Raw genomic sequence first — 19,964 nt, forward strand, 5'->3', positions numbered from 1 at the left:
TGTTCTTGCCTGGAGAATCCCAGGGACGGGGGAGCCTGGTGGGCTGCCGTCTCTGGGGTCATACAGAGTCGGACACGACTGAAGTGACTTAGCAGCAGCAGCAGCAGAGAAGTATTGGGGCTTCCCTGGTGGCTCAGTGGTAAAGAATCTGCCTGCTAATACTGGAGATGCAGATTCGATGCCTGGGTCATGAAGGTCCCCTGGAGAAGGAAATGGCAACCCATTCCAGTATTCTTGCCTGGAGAATCCCATGGACAGAGGAGCCTGGCAGGCTACAGTCCATGGGGTTGCAAAGAGTCAGAGTGACTAAACAACAAGAGAGAAATACTGACAAGATCATATGCCAAAACATTACTAATGGTCATACACTGGGATTTTTAAAATTATAGTTCCTATATGCAAGAACTTTGAGCAACACTGGCTTCTGAGGAGGTAGCTGGCCTGGCGGGCAGGCGTGTATGTGATTTTACTGCATCTGTGAACTTTAGTGCCAGTCACTGTCTTACAATCTTTAAGAGACATTTTAAAAGTCCTATTAAAAAAATAATAACAACAAAACAAGCCCAGTCTATGCACTCATTTCTGTCTTTCTTGGTTTGGTTTCAAAGGAAGGTGTATTTGTGAAGGGACTCTTCATGGGTGCCATGCAGGTGAATGCTTTCGTCCTTTGGTGAGACTGATGGAAGGGCCATCCCGAGAGGTTCCCAGGGCTGGACAAGGAAGGAAGGATGGTGCATTCATACATTATCCACACATTTTTCAGCCAAAGGGACTATTTCTTTTTCAGTGATTTCTAAAAATAAAAGTTAAAAAAAAATGGTGAAGCATCTCTAACATCTCATAACATTGCAAATCATGACATAATATAATACAATATAGTTCATATTTTCTGTGGGGCAGAATGTTTATACCATGTTGCTTTCCCAGGGTATTTATAGAGTTCCTGAGAATGACTAATTGTTCTCTAAACCTATATTTTTAGTTGCCTTCTCTCCATCCTCAGGCTCTAGGAAATGTTAGACTGAAAAAACTGACGCCTGTTGGTGGACTTCCATCTGTTGTTAGTGGTTTCATTACAAAAATGTGTGTAGCTCTAGAAGAAATTTTTTTAGAAAGAAGTCATTTCAGCTGCATGTCAATTGATAGCTTTGCAAGTTCCCCGTCATAATTTATTTTATGTGAGATATATACCTTTCTAGGAAAAAATAAAATCCCTTAGGCACTCTTACAAAACCTGTGTTAGGATATTGTATGTATGAGAAGACTCTAAGAAAACAAACCTATGGACTGGAGCTAATGAATTATCTATGGGTTCAAGTTCAGATTTCCTAGGTTTACTTAAGAAGATGAATATATTCAGAGAAATAAATGCCATTACTGTTTCTTTGTCTGTTAACAAATGACATTACCAATAGATTTTATTTTATAAGATGTGCATATTGCTTTACCTGGGGTAGCTCAGGAACTACTAATAGTCAGAAATAATGTAAATTCCAGTAATGTATTTATGAAATATATTGATGCCGTCAGTCTTTATTTATTATACTGTGCCACGAAGTCTAGACAGAATAATAGTGCATTCTTTGTAGAGGCATGCATTTCAAAAATCATTGAATTTGCTGTAATGCCAGTCCCTGAGTCTCATTCATGAATTTTTTACAGTTGGTTTTACATTCCATCTATAGAGAAAAATAATTAGCAGCACTTTTCCCCCCAATTCAACTAGAACTTTGCCTTTGGTCTGAACAAGCAAGCTTTAATTTGACCATGGAGCTTTGTCTTTTCCCCTCTTGCCTACTCCACACAATCCAACTTATCATGCAAATGTCAGCAATTTCAAATATTTTCCTCCTCAGCACACTTCATAGTGATACAGCTTGTATCATTATCCAAACATCCATTTTAAAAATTCTAATTTGTTGCAGACCCTCATTTAGCCCCTGAATAAAAGCAGTACCTCTAACCCTGAAGTTTTACTGTTCATTAGCTTAAATTCGACCTGCTTTTCTTTCTTTCTTTTTTTTTAATCCCCAAAGCCAGAACTAAATAACCTGAATGTAAGGAAAATCAGAGCTGAGTCTTGACAAAATCCTAGAAGGACCGACTGCCATAGAATGAGGAATCTATTAAATCTTCAAAGATCGAGTTTTATGCAGCCCGACCTCCTTCGCCCCAGGCAACTCCAAATATTCCGCATCAGTCGTGAGTCCGTTCCCCTTATGCCTTCTTCCTCCCTTCGGCCTCCCAAAAGGCAGCCTGACGTTCGTTATCACCAGCCGTGGGACTGATTCAGTGCACACCAGCACTCAGCAAGAGAATCTGTATTTAAATTATGGACTCTCTAGTACTTTAAGCATGTTTATTTTCCCCACGCCTTGCTCTTGATCTTGTCCACAGGAAATTGATTTTTCCCTGACAGCCATCCATATATATATAGATATAGAGATATAGATATATATATATACATATATATACATACACACAGTGCTTTGTACAAACTTCTTTATCTTCTTTGCTGATGGCCTTATTTTCTTGGTGCTCTGTTTGTCTGCCCTGATATTTTTCTGTATGATAAGAAGGTTATCTGCCAAATGGCCCTAGAATAGAATAGACCTCCTTTCAGTCCCGGCAGCTACTCTGTTTTAGGTGATCGTCTTTATCATATTAGCTTTCCCAAAGAAAAGACACCATAGATGTCCATTAAATGGAATTGTTTTGAAGTGTGCTTATTCAAATATGCAATCAGAACTACAGCCTTCCATCTCTGGGAAGAGGAAAACCCTCCTTGAAGAAAAGCCCTGAGTTTTTCTGATGATGTATGCTTTTGAGGCCAGGTGGCTGCTCTCAGTCCTACCTCCATAGTTTACCAGCTTTGGGCTTTGGGCAGGATGTTTCCTGCATCCTCACTTCTCAGCCACAGAGCAGACAAATAAACACTGCCTTCTTTGCAGTATTGTATCGAGGATTAAATAAGTTAATAGGAGTGAAACTCTTAGTTCTCTGCCTGGCCCCTGTTTATGCATTAGTGACTGTGTCTTAGTGCACTTTCAGTTCAGTTCAGTTCAGTTAAGTCACTCAGTCGTGTCCGACTATTTTTGACCCCATGAATCACAGCACGCCAGGCCTTCCTGTGCATCACCAACTCCCAGAGTTCACTCAAACTCATGTCCATCGAGTCGGTGATGCCATCCAGCTATCTCATCCTCTGTCGTCCCCTTCTCCTCCTGCCCCCAATCCCTCCCAGCATCAGGGTCTTTTCCAATGAGTCAACTCTTCCCATGAGGTGGCCAAAGTACTGGAGTTTCAGCTTTAGCATCATTCCTTCCAAAGAACACCTAGGACCGATCTGCTTTAGAATGGACTGGTTGGATCTCCTTGCAGTCCAAGGGACTCTCAAGAGTCTTCTCCAACACCACAGTTCAAAAGCATCAATGCTTTGGCACTCAGCTTTCTTCACAGTCCAACTCTCACATCCATACACGACCACTGGAAAAACCATAGCCTTGACTAGATGGACCTTTGTTGGCAAAGTAATGTCTCTGCTTTTTAATATGCTATCTATCTAAGGAAAGTTGGTCATAACTGTCCTTCCAAGGAGTAAGCGTCTTTTAATCACCATCTGTAGTGATTTTGGAGCCCAGAAAAATAAAGTCTGACACTGTTTCCACTGTTTCCCCATCTATTTCCCATGAAGTGATTGGACCTGATGCCATGATCTTCGTTTTCTGAATGTTGAGCTTTCACCATTGTGATTATCTGGGTCATGAAGATCTTTTTGTATAGTTCTTCTGTGTATTCTTGCCATCTCTTCTTAATATCTTCTGCTTCTGTTAGGTCCATACCATTTCTGTCCTTTATCGAGCCCATCTTTGCATGAAATGTTCCTTTGGTATCTCTGATTTTCTTGAAGAGATCTCTAGTCTTTCCCGTTCTGTTGTTTTCCTCTATTTCTTTGCATTGATAGCTGAAGAAGGCTTTCTTATCTCTTCTTGCTATTCTTTGGAACTCTGCATTCAGATGTTTACATCTTTCCTTTTCTCCTTTACTTTTCGCTTCTCTTCTTTTCACAGCTATTTGTAAGGCCTCCCCAGACAGCCATTTTGCTTTTTTGCATTTCTTTTCCATGGGGATGGTCTTGATCCCTGTCTCCTGTACAATGTCACAAAGCTCATTCCATAGTTCATCAGGCACTCTATCTATCAGATCTAGGCCCTTAAATCTATTTCTCACTTCCAGTGTATAATCATAAGGGATTTGATTTAGGTCATAAAATAACATATAGGTATTTTAATACTGTGGCCACCTGCTGCGAAGAGCTGATTCATTGGAAAAGCCCCTGATGCTGGGAAAGATTGAAGGTGAAAGGAGAAGAGGGAAGCGGAGGATGAGATGGTTGGATGGCATCACTGACTCAGTGGACGTGAACTTGGGCAAACCCTGGGAGACAGTGAGGGACAGGGAGAGGCCTAGCGTGCTGCAGTCCATGGGGTCGCAGAGACTTGGACATGACTTAGCGACTGAACAACAGATTTTTATTGTGCGTGTGTGTGTGATGACAGTATTATGACAAGAATGAAAAAGTTTCTTTGATTCCATTAGACATTCACTTACAGAAGTGGGAAAAAACCATTCATAGTTCCCATAGAATGTTACAAAGCATTTAATATTAGAAAGATTTGCAGGAGCAAAGGACATTGTGGTGTGAGTACTGCGGGCGTCGTGTTTTGGACGTCAGGATCTGGAGAGGAGCTAAGTTAGGTGTTGATGCCAGAACATGGGGGCTCTGGCTAGCGCTCTCTGACCCTCCCCGCCTCACCCTGCCACCTTCCCACATGCCCCTCACTCAGCCCTGTTCACTCTCCACCCCACAGCCCGCTCCTCTGAGCTCCTTCCCCACCGACTCCTCCCCAGGACAAGCCACCGCCATCTTGCTCTGGTCTCTCTGCTGGTGTGCAGGTTTCTTCTCCTCACCAACAGCCATACCAGAGATGTCTTTTAAAGCCTGTAGTTGGAGCGTGACCCTCGCAAGGTCTTAAGCCTTGCATGGCTCCCCATTCCCCACCTGGTGAGGTCCCTGGTGTTTGGCGTGGCCATGGGACCCCACCGGGCCCAACCCTGCCTCCTGGCCAGCTTTGTCCTTACCCCTCTGATCCCTCAGCCGCGAGGGTTTTCTCTGAGTGGCCGTGGCCCGCTCTCCACAAGGCTGCCCAGTCAACGCCTCCCTACCCTTAATCTCAGCAGGATCCCCACACACCGCTGCTGGCCTTTCCTGTCTCCACTGGCCCTGCCTCACCCAGACCTGCCACTTGGCGTCAGACTAGTCTGTGCTTCTGCTCTGGAAATGCTCACCCCACTTACCATGACTGGATCCCTTTCTCCCCATGAGAATGTGAGCTCAGAGCAGGCCTTGCAGATGCCAGCCCCAGGTTCAACAGAGGATCTGACTCATAATTTGTAATGCTTGTTGAATGAATAAAGAAAGAAATTTAGAGAAAGCCTAGGTAATTTCTTAATATCCAATTACTATTTCATAAGATAGCCTGTGGAACGAATTTAAAATGAGGCCCTGATAACGCCAGACCTACTCAATTAAGTGAGAGTTTGAAGCACCTTCTGCGGCTATCTGACCACTGGAGAATAGAAGGGAATGCTGGGAAACTGTCCTCACAGCTGGAATGCTGGGTTCGAATCCTGCCTGTGCCACTTGGATGTGTCCTTGGCTTAGCTACTGACTTCTCTGCATTGTTTCCATTTCATCTCTCAGATAGTTGCGGAAATGTATTAGTAAAACTGTGTAAACCTCTATGCTTCTTACTATGCATGCATACATGCTCAGTTGCTCAGTCGTATCTGACTCTTTGCCATCCTATGGATTGTAGTCCACCAGGCATCTCAGTCCATGCAATTTCCCAAGCAGGAATACTGGAGTGGGTTGCCATGTCCTTCAGGGAATCTTCCCAGCCCAGGGATCAAACCCACGTCTTCTACATTGCAGGCAGACTTTTTTTTTTTTTTTTTTAACCATTGAGCTACCAGGGAAGCTGCACTGAGCAGTATAGAGACAGGCCCTCAGGCACCTCCTGACTGCACAGGACTGATTCCCTATCAGGGCAACACCAGGTGAACAGTTGAAGAGAGAAGCCAAACCTTTTGTTAGAATGCTTGACAACCTGCCGGGATCTGAGAAATCTTTCATTTTGCACAAACAGAAATGTCTATGTACACCAATTTTCATACATCTTGGTGACAAATTTCTATTCTACCACATTAAGAACTGAAAATAATTTTTTCTTGGGTGGTTGACGGGAGCTTAACAAAAATCACATTGAGTTATGGGTTCTGGGTTTTCTAAGGAACATGCCTTCATCAAGACCTTCAATATGTTTCAAAAATTAATCAAATGAAATTATTAATTTTCCCCCTTTACCCACCACAGACCACTTTATGGAGGAGTTAATCCATTGGTATGCTACCAAAGGGAAGACATATTTTCCAAGGTAAATTTGCTCTTGAGAAATAATCAGGCTGATTTGGATGAATTTTGAAGTCTCTATATTTCAAAGAAATAGCATTTACAGTACAGAATTATAATTGGCTATTTCTGTCAGACTGAAAAAAGACCCTACCCCTGTCAGTAATTAATTTAGATATATAGTGATTCTAAAATTTCTCATCTTTTAAATTAACTGCATATTAGCACATTTTGGTCAATGAGTTTATTTTTCTTTTTATTCTCAGAGATGCATTAAGTAAGAGAGAAGAGCTTTTAAACAGACTTAATTAACAGCCAGAAATGACGTGATTTATTTTTGTGAATTCTACATATGGTTGTGGTTCTTCCTGTGCCATATTTTGAATACATTAAAAATATTTTTTACATTATGATGCTCTATAAAAGTATCTGCAACAGCTCTGGGGAAAACAGCTATTATATCCTTAGGAAGATAAAATGGTCCTCATTCCTCTGGGAGTTTAACACTGAAGAGCTTTATAAGCTGTAGAGTATTGGGACTGAAATCATTTTCCTTTGTTTTCTTTTGTGTTTCTAATTAGGCACCATAAAAATGCAGAGACAAGCAGACATAGGATGTAATAAAAGTAAAAATGTTATTTATTTTCCCTGTTCTTCAAATGTATACTGACCCATTTGTCTTCAGAGTAAATAAGCCAGGCAAGACTACTCTATGTATATATATAAAGAAATGATATATATGTTTATCTGTCATATATGTTTATATGTTAATGTAAATACATTTAATATATTTAATATTTATATATATTATATAATTTAATATACCTATGTGATTTTTGTTAAGGACTTGGCTACTTTCCAAGAAAAATTATTTTGAGCTCTTAATCTGTTAGCACAGAAATTTATCACAAACATGTATGAAAATAGGTGTGCAAATACATTTCTGTTGGGCAAAATGTATAAACGTGTATGTATATACACACACAAGCATACTTGATCTACTAATGTACATGTACATATAGAATTGCTATTTTGGGGGCTGATACAAGACTTACTGTTTCTCTGGATTAGTGCTATATGTAATTTAAAACCAAACAATATAAATTTACTAGTGATGACATTTTAAAACAGGAACTTTTGGATGACTGAGAAAGTGGACTGATTCTGTGACTCAGCTATTACCATGGCAACTCCAGAGTTCAGAGGTCATCCCGTCATGGTCATTAGGTAGTCTCACATGAAGCTTGAATGACATAGTCCTCCTTTTCTCAGGGATATTAAATAGAACCTATTAATAAAATGGAAAATGAGGAGACTTACAGTGTTCTGATAAGGTTCAGTAGATCCAAGAGTAGATATCATTAGTTGTATATCCAGTCTGAATCTCCCACTAAATGTGGACCTGTTTCAGGCACAGTAGGGGTTCATTTCCCCCTAGTTTTTGGAAGGGTGTACATTAGCCTCCCCAGAAGTGAAGGAAGCTTATTGGTTCCTTTAATCAATCTTACAAATCATTTCTTGTTCATAACTTTTACTAATGAAAGTAAACATATTGCCCTGCTCATCCACCCCAAATATTCCTGCATTAGAAGGGGCAAGGGATAAGCATAAATACCTCCTTTCGAGTAAGAGGGTAAACACACACACACAAAACTAGGGTGCTTTGGCAATGCTTCTTGGGCATTTTAGGGAACAAAGACCATAATGACAAATATTCTGTCTTATAAATATAGACACTTTGTTTAAGGAGAATAAAAACAAACTCTTAATATTTCCCTTACATTTTTATTGATTTATAATATCATATTAATTTCAGGTATACAGTGTGGTAATTAAGTATTTCCACAGATTATATGCCATTAAAAGTTAAAATAATGGCTATACTTCCCTGCTCTGTACAGTATATCCTCATTGCTTATCTATTATAGACATAGTAGTTGGAAATCAACCCTGAATATTCATTGGAAGGCCTGATGCTAAAGCTTCAACACTTTGGCCACCTGATGCAAAGAGTCAACTCATTAAAAAAGACCCTGAAGCTGGGAAAGATTGAAGGCAAGAGGAGAAGGGTTGAATGGCATCATTGGCTCAATTCAATGGACATGAGTTTGAACAAGATCCTGGAGATAGTGAAGGACAGGGAAGCCTGGTGTGCTCCAATCCATGGATGGGATCGCAAAGAGTCGGACACGACTGAGCAACTGAACAGCAACAATCTCTTAATCACATAAACCCAACCTTCCCCTTCCCACCTTCTGTCACCCACTGGTAACCACTAGTTTGTTTTCTGTATCTGTGAATCTGTTTTGCTCTACACACTTGTTTGTTTATTTTTTAGTTTCCACTTACAAGTGATCTCATACTGTGTTTGTCTTTCTCTGTCTGACTTGCTTCACTTGGCCTGTATTGTCTGGGTCCATCCATATTGTTGCAGGTGGCAGAATCTCTTTCTTTTGTGTGGCAGAATGTGCAGACTTGTAGTTCATAGGTCATGGGAATCTGCAGGCGTACCTTTTGATTGCTTCTGTTTTCTAACTGAAATGCCAATCAGGATCATCAAGGCAGAGTGAGAGTGGAGAAGGAGGTTTTGGACACTTGAGAGAAGGCAAGGTAAGAAAGGAGACACATGATGGAGAAAGAGTGAGAGCTCTGGGAAGCCTCAGTGCAGTGATGGTTTCCAGGGGGAGTTAAGGACCCATGTACGGATAGTGACAGTGAACTCCAGGGGAGACTTAGCGGCATGAATCTTTTCTGCATTCGTAATTAGCTCCATAAATGCTTGTACACATATAATAATGGAGGAGGCAGAGAGTGCATAAAATCTGTTGCAAAATGTGGTTTATGGGTTAATGCAGTGGAGTGAGAGGAAGATAGAGACTATGTGGAAGGGAGTGATTATCTCCACGGGCCATGGCAATTGTTCTGAATTAAAGGAGGTGTGAGGTCGCAAGGCAGAGAGTAAAAATACAGAGGAATTAATGAGTTGTGGGTTCCCGTGAGGTAAAAGGGAGCCAGGGTTCTAGTAGGTGGTGTTTGAAGAGGAGGATCTTTGATGCTTGGTGGTGAAGAGATGTGTGAAATGGCTATAGGAGGAATGGGGGTGTTGCATGAAGACAAGCTCATTGGACGAAAGGATCCTCAAGACCTGAGAGGCCAGGTTACTGGAAAGAATCATCTGACAAATATTAAAAGCACTAAGAATCACGGCAGGAGGAGAGGTGGTCAATAACAGCAACAAGAAGCAGGAGAGTCTAGCGCCACATTCCAGGCTGGACCTCTAGGGAGGGAGAGTTCTCTGTCTGGAAGCTCATGATGTTTTAGTTATTTTGTCAGGAAAGTGAACCAATTGAAACAAATACGTAAAGAAGGAAACACCAAAGTTGAGCTTTATTAAACCAGAGTCCCCCCAGCATTCTATTTCTTTAGGTCACCGTGCTTTGATGTAGGGTGTACCGTGAAAAGCACAGAGGTTCCACTGGGAAGAAATTTAATATTTTAAAAGTTAAAAGATGTTACACTGACGCTCTCTCCCTTTCTTCTCACATGTTTGAAATTCTTTGTAGAATTACAGCTTCTATCAGAAAACTGAATACCAGTCCTGGTCTAGACATGTAGGAGTAAAGTGCCTGTTTACTCAGTAGTCCTTGACTGACGGAAGGAGCATCTAAGTGGAAGGTCAAGAGTTTGTGTATATGGCGGAGATGGAAGCTCAGATCGGATGATGGAGAAGTTAAGCAGCTCTGACCCTGACCTAGTGTATCCTTCCCTGCACGCAGGCTGCTTAGAATGTGAACCAGGGACTCTCCCAGCCCCAAGGGATCCAGAGACTGTGCCTGGTTACTTCATGTTTATCCAGCTCGTATCCTTTGCTCACTTCTTGGAAGGAAAGTTATGACCAACCTAGACAGCATATTAAAAAGCAGAGACATTACTTTGCCAACAAACGCCCGTCTAGTCAAGGCTATGGTTTTTCCAGTAGTCTTGTATGCATGTGAGAGTTGGACTGTAAAGAAAGCTGAGTGCCAAAGCATTGATGCTTTTGAACTGTGGTGTTGGAGAAGACTCTTGAGAGTCCCTTGGACTGCAAGGAGATCCAACCAGTCCATCCTAAAGGAGATCAGTCCTGGGTGTTCACTGGAAGGACTGATGTTGAAGCTGAAACTCCAATACTTTGGCCACCTGATTGGAAGAGCTGACTCATTGGAGAGGACCCTGATGCTGGGAAAGATTAAGGGCAGGAGGAGAAGGGGACAACAGAGGATGAGATGGTTGGATGGCATCACCGACTCAGTGGACATGAGTTTGGGTAAACGCCGGGTGTTGGTGATGGACAGGGAAGCCTGGCATGCTTCCATGGGGTCGCAAAGAGCTGGACACGACTGAGCGACTAAACTGAACTGATCCTTTGCTTCTCTCAGTTGTAGCCCAGCAGCGAACCTAAGTGAACATAACCTCTTTAGTCATTTCCCTGGTCTCACGAAACATGAAATACACATGCATGCCTTCTGCATCTGCTTGTAGGTTTTGAACATTTTGCTGGCAGCTGTTTGTGGATTGCTTCAGGTATGTCTAAGGGTGGGGGTCCTCCCTTCTGAATGACGGCATCCTCCCCTTGGGATGAGGTTGCAGAATAAGTCTGAAGACGCTTTCTCTTTATGGGAGACAGAAATTGGATCTTGTAGTTTTCTTCCTTACACCTTATTCCCTATCTAGTAAAATTAGTGACATGGACACATTGAAACACATGCTACAGTTCATTTGCGTGCTTTGTTATGGTTCTACCTCAGAGGATTTCACTAATACTCCCACCTAATTGTCACTGGACACTCTTCCTCGCCAGATATGTAATAACAGTCTTTGATCATATTTGATTTGCAATCATGGGATTTTTGTCCTGTATTTATGCTGTTGACTCCTGTGTTAGACCATAAGCAATAATTGCTAGGATTGTTCCTTTCAGTGAACTCTTATAATCATTTATTGGAACTATGGTAATAATTATAAGTAATAATGACCACATAGCATTTCCTGGTGTAAAACAATAAGGTCAGTCTAACTATTTCAACATAGATATGAACCCTTTCAGCCTACTCAATTTCTCTGAAATGTTAATGATGGCCTTTTTTTCATAATAGCTTTCCTTACATCATTCCTTTTGTCTTTCATCTAAATAAACCTAGATCCAGACATCATGGTATTTTCGGAAAACTCTGAAAGAGTTTTCCAGCAAAATTGCATGCAGTAAAAGTCTCCTTGTGATAGAAAAGTATTTGAGGTCTCAGAAAATCTCCCTGTGTGTAATTCTAGTGTAGACACAGAAAAAAATCTCGATATGTTATTATCAGTTAAAACAACTTACGTCAACAGAAAAGAATCTCATTTCCCACCTTTGTTGCTCTATTTATCATAAAGAAATAAAAAAGAAGTCAGAACACTGAAGCTGATCCCTTGTAAGAAGACATTGTTTTATTGGGTGATTTTCCAAAGATTCCTTGAAACTGTGTGATCCTAAAAATGTATGACCTAAGTCTATTAAACAGAATGGGCATTTCTAAAATTAAATTTGCTAATAAATAGATGCATATTTGTCAATAATTTCAAATTCCCAGATCATTAAATGTATTTAAGATCCTTAGAGGAGAATGAATGAGCACTCTTTCTCCATTAGCTGCTTATATGTTTTTGCTGATGTGAATATTTTAAAGGACAAAAAAAAGATTGTGCAGAGGCAGTTTTTTTCTGATGAATTTTTTCCCCCACTGCCAACAGACTGTGATTTCTGTTTTATGTTCATTTATTGGCAAAATGCTGATTTAACTGTTGCCAATTTTTTTTTTCATCAAGAGCTACAAGATAAAGCTACTCTTTCGTTTTCTTATTTGCAGATGGCATCTCTTGAGTCCTTAGCAAGACACTGAGATGAATTTCAAAGACACCTGCCGTTACTAGTTTACAACTGTCCCCAAACTGAAGTAACCTTCAAACTTGCAAATATTTTTATCCAAATGTGATGCAGACTCATTATCTAATTGAAACAGTGCTGAAATATTTAAAAGAAATTTAAATATTTAAAAGAAAATATCATGGTTGCAGACATGAAGTTGTCTATATAATGGTCTCTATTTAATCAGTAATGGGAAAAAAATACAACCCATATAAAAAACAGCTTTCCAATGGATAATAGTATAAAAAGTATTAATAGGAAGTGGATTTATTCTCTTACTTCAGAAAAACTGAGAAAGTGGACAAAGTACAGAAACAACGCTTTGCAAGACACTTTGCTCAAGGGAAAAAGGACAGTGATCCCTAAGAGATCAACAAGAAATAACGTGAGTGCTACAGCCCAGGTTATGGCATATGAAGAAGGGACCCAGTCGGAAGCCAGTGGGATTCTTGAGCTGGGGAGAAGATAAAGGTGGGTTGACTTTTCAGGACAATGTTCTGGAGAGATGAGACTGGACTGTGATAAATTAACATTGTGTATTATAAACCCTAAGTAACTTGTTGTTGTTGTTGTTTAGTCACTAGGTGGTGTCCGGCTCTTTGCGACCCCATGCACTGTAGCCCGCCAGGCTCCTCTGTCCATAGGATTTCCCAGGCAAGAATACTCGAGTGGGTTGTCATTTCCTTCTCTAGGGGATCTTTCCAACCCAGGGATCAAACCCACGTCTCCTGCATTGGCACATGGATTCTTTACCACTGAGTCACCTGGGAAGTCCAACATAACCTATTAAAATCATGTAAAAAGTTTTTTATCTATTAATAGTTAATAAAAGAAATAGAAAATCAGTGAGGATATAGAAGACCTGAACAATAAAATTAACCCAATTGACATATATAGAACATTCCTCTCAACACCTGCAGAATTTGTATTATTCTCACATTCACATGTAATGTTTACAAAGATAGACCATGTTCAGGACATGTTTGGTCTTAATTCCATTTAGCATAGTTCACTTCATGTAAGGTGTCTTCTCTGATGAGTATAAAACTAAGCTAGAAATAAATAACAGGAAGATTTCTGGGAATGTCCCCAATTATTTGGAGAGCAAATAGCATACTTCTAAATAAACCATGTCTCAAATGAGAAACCAAAAGGAAATCTAGAAAATATTTTGAACAAAATAAAAATGTAACATATCAGAGTAAGTAAGATGCTCCTAAAGCAGTGCTTCATACTCAACATTCCTTAAACTTTTTATTTTGTATTGTAGTATAGCCAGTTAACAATATTGTGATAGTTTCAGGTGAACAGCAAAGGGAATCAAATGTAGATATACTTGTATCCATTCTCCCCCAGACTCCCCTCCCATCTAGGCTACCATATAACACTGAGCAGAGTTCCATTGTTAGACATCTTAAATATAGCAGTGTGTACATGTCCATCTTTATTAGAAACAGAAAAGGCCTCTGATCAGCAATTTCACTTTCCATCTTAAAAAACTTGAAAAAAGTACACAAATCAATCACAAAGTAATTAGAAAAGTAATCATCAGAATAGTGATCAATATGATGCAAAGTATAACATAATGGAGGAGATCAGTGATCTAAAGCTGGTTATTTGAGAAGATCAATAAAATTGATGAATATCTAGACAGAATGATCTGGAAAAAAGTAGTGTAACCAAATTACCAGTTCATGGGAGAGGTGGCATCTCTCATAGAATATGATATATGCTAATTTAAGAGAGAAAAAAGCTGTGAACAACTGTATGCCAAGAAATTCAACAACTTAGAAAACAAAGACATTCCTTGAAAAACATTAACTACCAATATTCACTCCAATAAGTGCTTCATAGTGAGTGTAGTTAGAAACCACTCCACAAAGAAAAATCCCAGCCTAGGTGTCTTCACTAGTGATCTCTCCCACATATTTAAGGAATAAATTATGTTAATTCTGTCCAAACTTTTCCAAAAGCTTTGAAAGGCAGAAACCTCTCCCAACATGTTATATGAGATCAGCTTAGTCCTGACATCATAACCAAAGATACTTCCAGAAAAAGGAAAACAAGAATCATATTACCTAAATGGAAAGATGCAAATTTCTCAACAAAATTTTCGCAAATCAAACCCAACAATATTCAAAACAGATAATATATAGTGAGGAAGAGGCATTTACTCTAGGGATTAAAGTTCAGTTTAACATTTGAAAATTAAACAATGTAAGTTTGTATATTAATAAATATGAATATATTCCTGATGAGTACTCTTACCAAAGTTAGAAACATCTTGCTCTGATAAATGTCATCAAAAACAAGTGAACAGAAACAAACTTACAGTTAACATAAAGTTCAACTATGAAAGGCTGAATTGTTTCTTACCAAGATGAAGAGCAAAAGGACTCCTTGCTCCACTCAACATTTTTATGGGAGTTCTTAGTCTGTGAAATCAAGAAAGAAAAACAACTGAGATTAGAAATTTATAACTCTATATTCATCAAAATTCCAGGCTACTTTTTGGTAGAAGTCGATAAATGTTCTAAAATAGATACAGAGTTAATGGAATAACTTGGATAAAGAAGACCAGAGGTGGAGAGCTGACACGATCTGATTGTAAGGCTCGTTGCAAAGCTAGCATAGTCAGGATGGTGCTGTCTTCATAAAAATGAATGAACTGTTGATACAGGCAACAAAGTGGATGGATCACAAAATAATTGTTCTGCATGAAAGAAGCCAGACCAAAAAGAAATGTGTTCTTTGATTCCATTTCTATGAAGTATTAGGAAATGCAAACTAATATTAGAGACAGAAAGCACGTCAGTGGTTGTCTTGAGATAAGGAGTCAGGATCCAAGAGGGCAGGCTGGAGGGTTTCAGTGGGACTGCAGGAAACTTTTAGGGGACATGGGAATGTTCATTATCTTCATTGGAATGATAATCTTCAGGGACTTAAAATGCCAAAATGTATTAAGCGGTGCACTCTAACCATGTGAAATGTATGGAATATCAATTCCTTAATGAAGCAAAGATAATTTTAAATACTTTTATGACAATACTTGGGCTTCACAAATGTGGTTTCATAAACAATGACCAGAACTGTGCTTAAAAACCTCACGTTAGCATGTGATAGAAATAAAAAGAGAAAACGGTAGTCACTGCAGAATGTGTGCCAGTGGAAAATTTGTGATTCTTTTCGCATAGTCGCACTTAGAGTTTACCAATAAAATCTTTGGTTGAAGAGTAATAGCAAAATGCTCTTTTAAAGACCTTTATTCCTTCATTCCCTTACACACACATCCAATTACATGCTTCCTGTCTGAAAAGATGTATGTGAAGACCTTACGTATCAAGTTTGAAAAAATATCAGAGAAAATTTTGTCTTCATGCCCTCATACAGAAAAGGGGCCACAAGATAAGGGCACTTGACTACATTATTTTAATAATTAAGTTGAATGATGTTTGTAAAATACATAACACAGAGCTTGATACACAGCACATACTCAGTAATATTAGCACGTCATTAATAAAGGAGAGAGTGATAAGTCATATGAAAAGGATGAATAAAATATGGTGGGAATTTAAAGAAGTAAGAAGAAAGACAGTTTCAGCTCTCCCTTCACATATGTCTGTCCATTTTTGTCTGTCTGTCTGTCTGTGTCTCTCTCCCCTTTTCCCTCACTCTGGAGAGCCCCCCACCCCAAGCCCCCATGTGCAGGAAGAATGTGTTGGGGTCAATGTGAGTGTCCTGTCTGCTCTGTGACTAGGGTGACCTTGACAGCTAGTTGAAGGCCGCCCTGCAGCCTATGGTTGCAAGTCATCAGGAGATGAAGTTGGATAAATGGATAAGAAGAGGAAAAAAAAAAAGTTTAGGTGCCAATCCCATATTTTTCCTTCAGTGCTACTGATTTTGCCTTCCTCTTCAAGGTGATCCTTGTTAATAAAGACAGAGAATGAATGGAAAATAAATCATTAAATTGGCAGTTTTATAGAATGCGCCAGAAAATGGGGATTTGGAACTTAATTATAGATGACGAGATAGCTACCTGCTCTTTAAAAAAATAAAAGGGAAACAAAATGGAAAAAAACAAATAGATCACATAAAAGTTCCCCACACCGTGCTTTCTCCTATCCGCACATTTCTCTCCTCGGGATACCTCCTTCATCTCACCTTGCCGACCCCATTTCATGATGCGGGCCATCATATAGTCACTGGCCATAAACTAAACTGCAGGGAGGCATTCACAGTAGCCCAAGGAGTTGGCTCAGGAGTCTGGACCGGGTGCAAAGTTGTATTTTCTGCTAGTAAATATTTCTAGGCCTGCTGCTATACAGAGCACGATTACTGGGCACCAGATGGGAAATGAAAAATACCGTAAAATAGTCCCCTGTCAAGGAAGACTGCACTATCCGAGTGCGGAGAACGGAGAAAACAGACCTTCGTTCTTCAAAGGAGCAAAACGCTAAGAGGTGCTGAGTAGAGAAGAGGCTGAGCTCAAGGCTCTGCAGCTTGCAGCTGTGTTAATTCCTCCTGCATCTCCCTAAGTGCCCTTTCTAGATGGTACACAGGTAGAGATGAGGTGAGGTGCTTGAGGGATGGCGTTTCATGCTTAGTTGTTTAGTGTGCTCTTTGAAAAGTTTCGGTATTTGAAATGTTGTTGCTGTAATTCAGTCCCTAGGTCATGCCTGACTCTGTGACCCCACGGACTGAAGCGTGCCAGGCTTCCCTGTCCTTCACTGTCTCCCGGAGTTTGCTCACATTCATGTCCATTGAGCCCACTGATGCCACCCAACCATCTAATCCTCTGTTGCACCTTTCTCCTTTTGCCTTCAATCTTTCCCAGGGTCAAGGTCTTTTTCAGTGAGTCAGTTTTTTGTATATCAGATGGCCAAAGTACTGGAGCTTCAGCGTCAGTCCTGCCAATGAATATTCAGGGTTGATATCCTTTAGGATTGACTGGCCTGATCTCCTTGCAGTCCAAGGGACTCCCAAGAGTCTTCTGCAGTACCACAATTAGAAAGCATCAGTTCTTTGGCACTCAGCCTTTTTTATGATCCAACTCTCACATCTGTACATGGGTACTGGAAAAACCACAGCTTTGGCTACATGGACTTTTGTCAGCCAAGTGATGTCTTTGCTTTTTAATATGCTTTTCCATATAGATTATTGAAACATGCTTAGTTATCTCTGCTATACAGTAGGTCCTTGTTTAGTATCTGTCTTGTTTTGACTGGCTTATTTTACTGAGCAAAATATCCCCAAGGTTCATCCATGTTGCAGCATATGTCAGAATCTCCTCCCTTTTGAAGGCCGAATAATAATACTCCATTGTGTGTATACATCACATTTTGCTTATCCATTTATCCATCAGTGGTCACTTCTACAACTATTATGAATAATGCTGCTATGAGCATGAATGTGCAAGCAATCTAGCCTTTTCAAGCCACAGATTCCACACTGTGAATTGAGAGGAATAATGATACTTAAAACAAAATGACCTCTTTAGAGTAGTTAGCACAGCTCTGGCACATCATATAAGTTTTAAGTAAAATGTTAACTCTTGTCTTTATGAAAGTGTTGACTCCACACAACATACCTACCCCAGCCCCCCGGAATTGAATATGAAGTGTCACATGGACAAATCCGGAATCAGTCTATAGTTAAAGCCAACTGTGAGACATCACTGTGTGTTCAGTCAACTGAGTTTTTTTTTCTTTTAACCTTAATTTTTAAGGTTGTGTCTTTGTATTATATCCTGTAGAGCCATAATAGGCCAAATTTTGAAGAGGTTTGGAAAAGTATGACTTCCCACGTCTAACCCTTTACAGATCTGATCATTTGAGTGCTTGACATCATGTATTATTCCACTTATCCATCCCTGCAATAATAAAATATGGGATTAAAGTGGCTCTTATCTGTAGTGGGAGGATGGATATACTTTATGTGTCAGCTCTTTAAGAGGGGGAACTCTAGCTGAGCTTCAGAAAATACCACTGAAGAATTAAATGAGTGTTTAGGAAGGATGTTTCTGAGTATTACCTGTTAGGATCACGATTTTAACTGCTTTAGGGTAATTATAATTTTCATTGCAGGATCTATTTAAAAGGCTTTTACTTACCTGACAGTAATTTTTCTTGTAGTTACAGGTCATTGTTAGAATGAAAGGAGGAAAGGAAGACGTGAAGGGGTAACAGGACTCTTTACCAAAAGCATCTTCACAGACAAGGAGAAGCAAGAAGCGCTGAGAACCTTAGCGCCTAAAGAGCATAAATCCTTTCAGAGGTGTAAGCCAGCTGCAGTGCCCAGAATGCTGCTTGTTCAGGTGTGAGCACCTAACGTGATTCCACTTCACACTCATATTTCTTTGTTAGATGATTTTATTTCAGACCTAATCTTAGATTTTATTCACACCCTGGGATATATAACTATTTTTTATATAATCATTTATATCATCAAGAATGGAGAGAGTTTCCTTTTATTTTTATATCATGATTAAAAAACTGTAGCTCCATTTATTGAGCACTTCTAAATGGCAGATAGCACTGCCACTTACTTGAATATGTTGCTAGTAAGTGTCTGCATGACAGACATGTGAATACATGTAAATAATCTCATTTATACATGGGAGGAGAGATTTGAAATTATGCAAATTAAGCAACTTTTCCAAAGTACCTGCCATATCTAGAAAGGAGTAAGACTAACTGCAGATCCGTCTTCAAAGCCTGTGTTTTCCCCACCACACAGCACTGAACGTCCATAGCCATGGAAGTACCCTGTTGGTATTGTTCAGTCGCTCAGCCGTGTCCAACTCTGTGACCCCATGGACTGCAGCATGCCGTGTGTGCCTCTCTGTCCTCCACTATCTCCCAGAGTTTACTCAAACTCATGTCCATTGGGCCGATGATGCCGTCCAACTATCTCGTTTTCTTAAAATATCTAAACTTCACTTTTAAAGAACCTACATTGTAGATCCATTATACACAAATGACCAAACATAGTCAGAGGTGTTTTTATGCTTGTTTGGTCCTAAAAGAATCTAAACTTTTCTAGAGCCTTGTGTATCCAGGGTGTGATCTAGAGGCTGCATGAATGGTGATGCTATTAAATGAACGGGTAGAAACAAGATTCATACTAAACACACATCTGGCTTCTGAGGCTTAAAGAGGAGGGAGGATTCTCCCAGACACTCAGATAGGCAGTCCTTCACACCTACTGACAGAGTTTCCTGTGTTCATGTCATGAACCAAGTTACACTTTGAAGAAATGTTATTTCAGAAGCAAGTATGTCTAATAGTAAGATTGCCACAGCTGCTGAAATTTTGTAAAGTATCATTTGTACCAACAAAACCATCCTGTTTTCATGTATTTGTCTAAAATAGAACTTGTTGCACAAAATAGATAGCACAGCTTCATTTGTAGTCATTAATGTTTGATAGGCAGTTAGATAGACTGTAATCCATTAATAATATAAAATCTCATTTTAGCCACTTGTTTGAGTTTTTTTGTGTGTGAATATTTTTTGAAAAGCACTTCAGAGTCAACTTTTGTTGCCTGTCC

The sequence above is a fragment of the Bubalus bubalis genome, chromosome 13 (assembly GCF_019923935.1).
Source record: "Bubalus bubalis isolate 160015118507 breed Murrah chromosome 13, NDDB_SH_1, whole genome shotgun sequence".
In the NCBI taxonomy this organism is placed as follows: domain Eukaryota; kingdom Metazoa; phylum Chordata; class Mammalia; order Artiodactyla; family Bovidae; genus Bubalus; species Bubalus bubalis.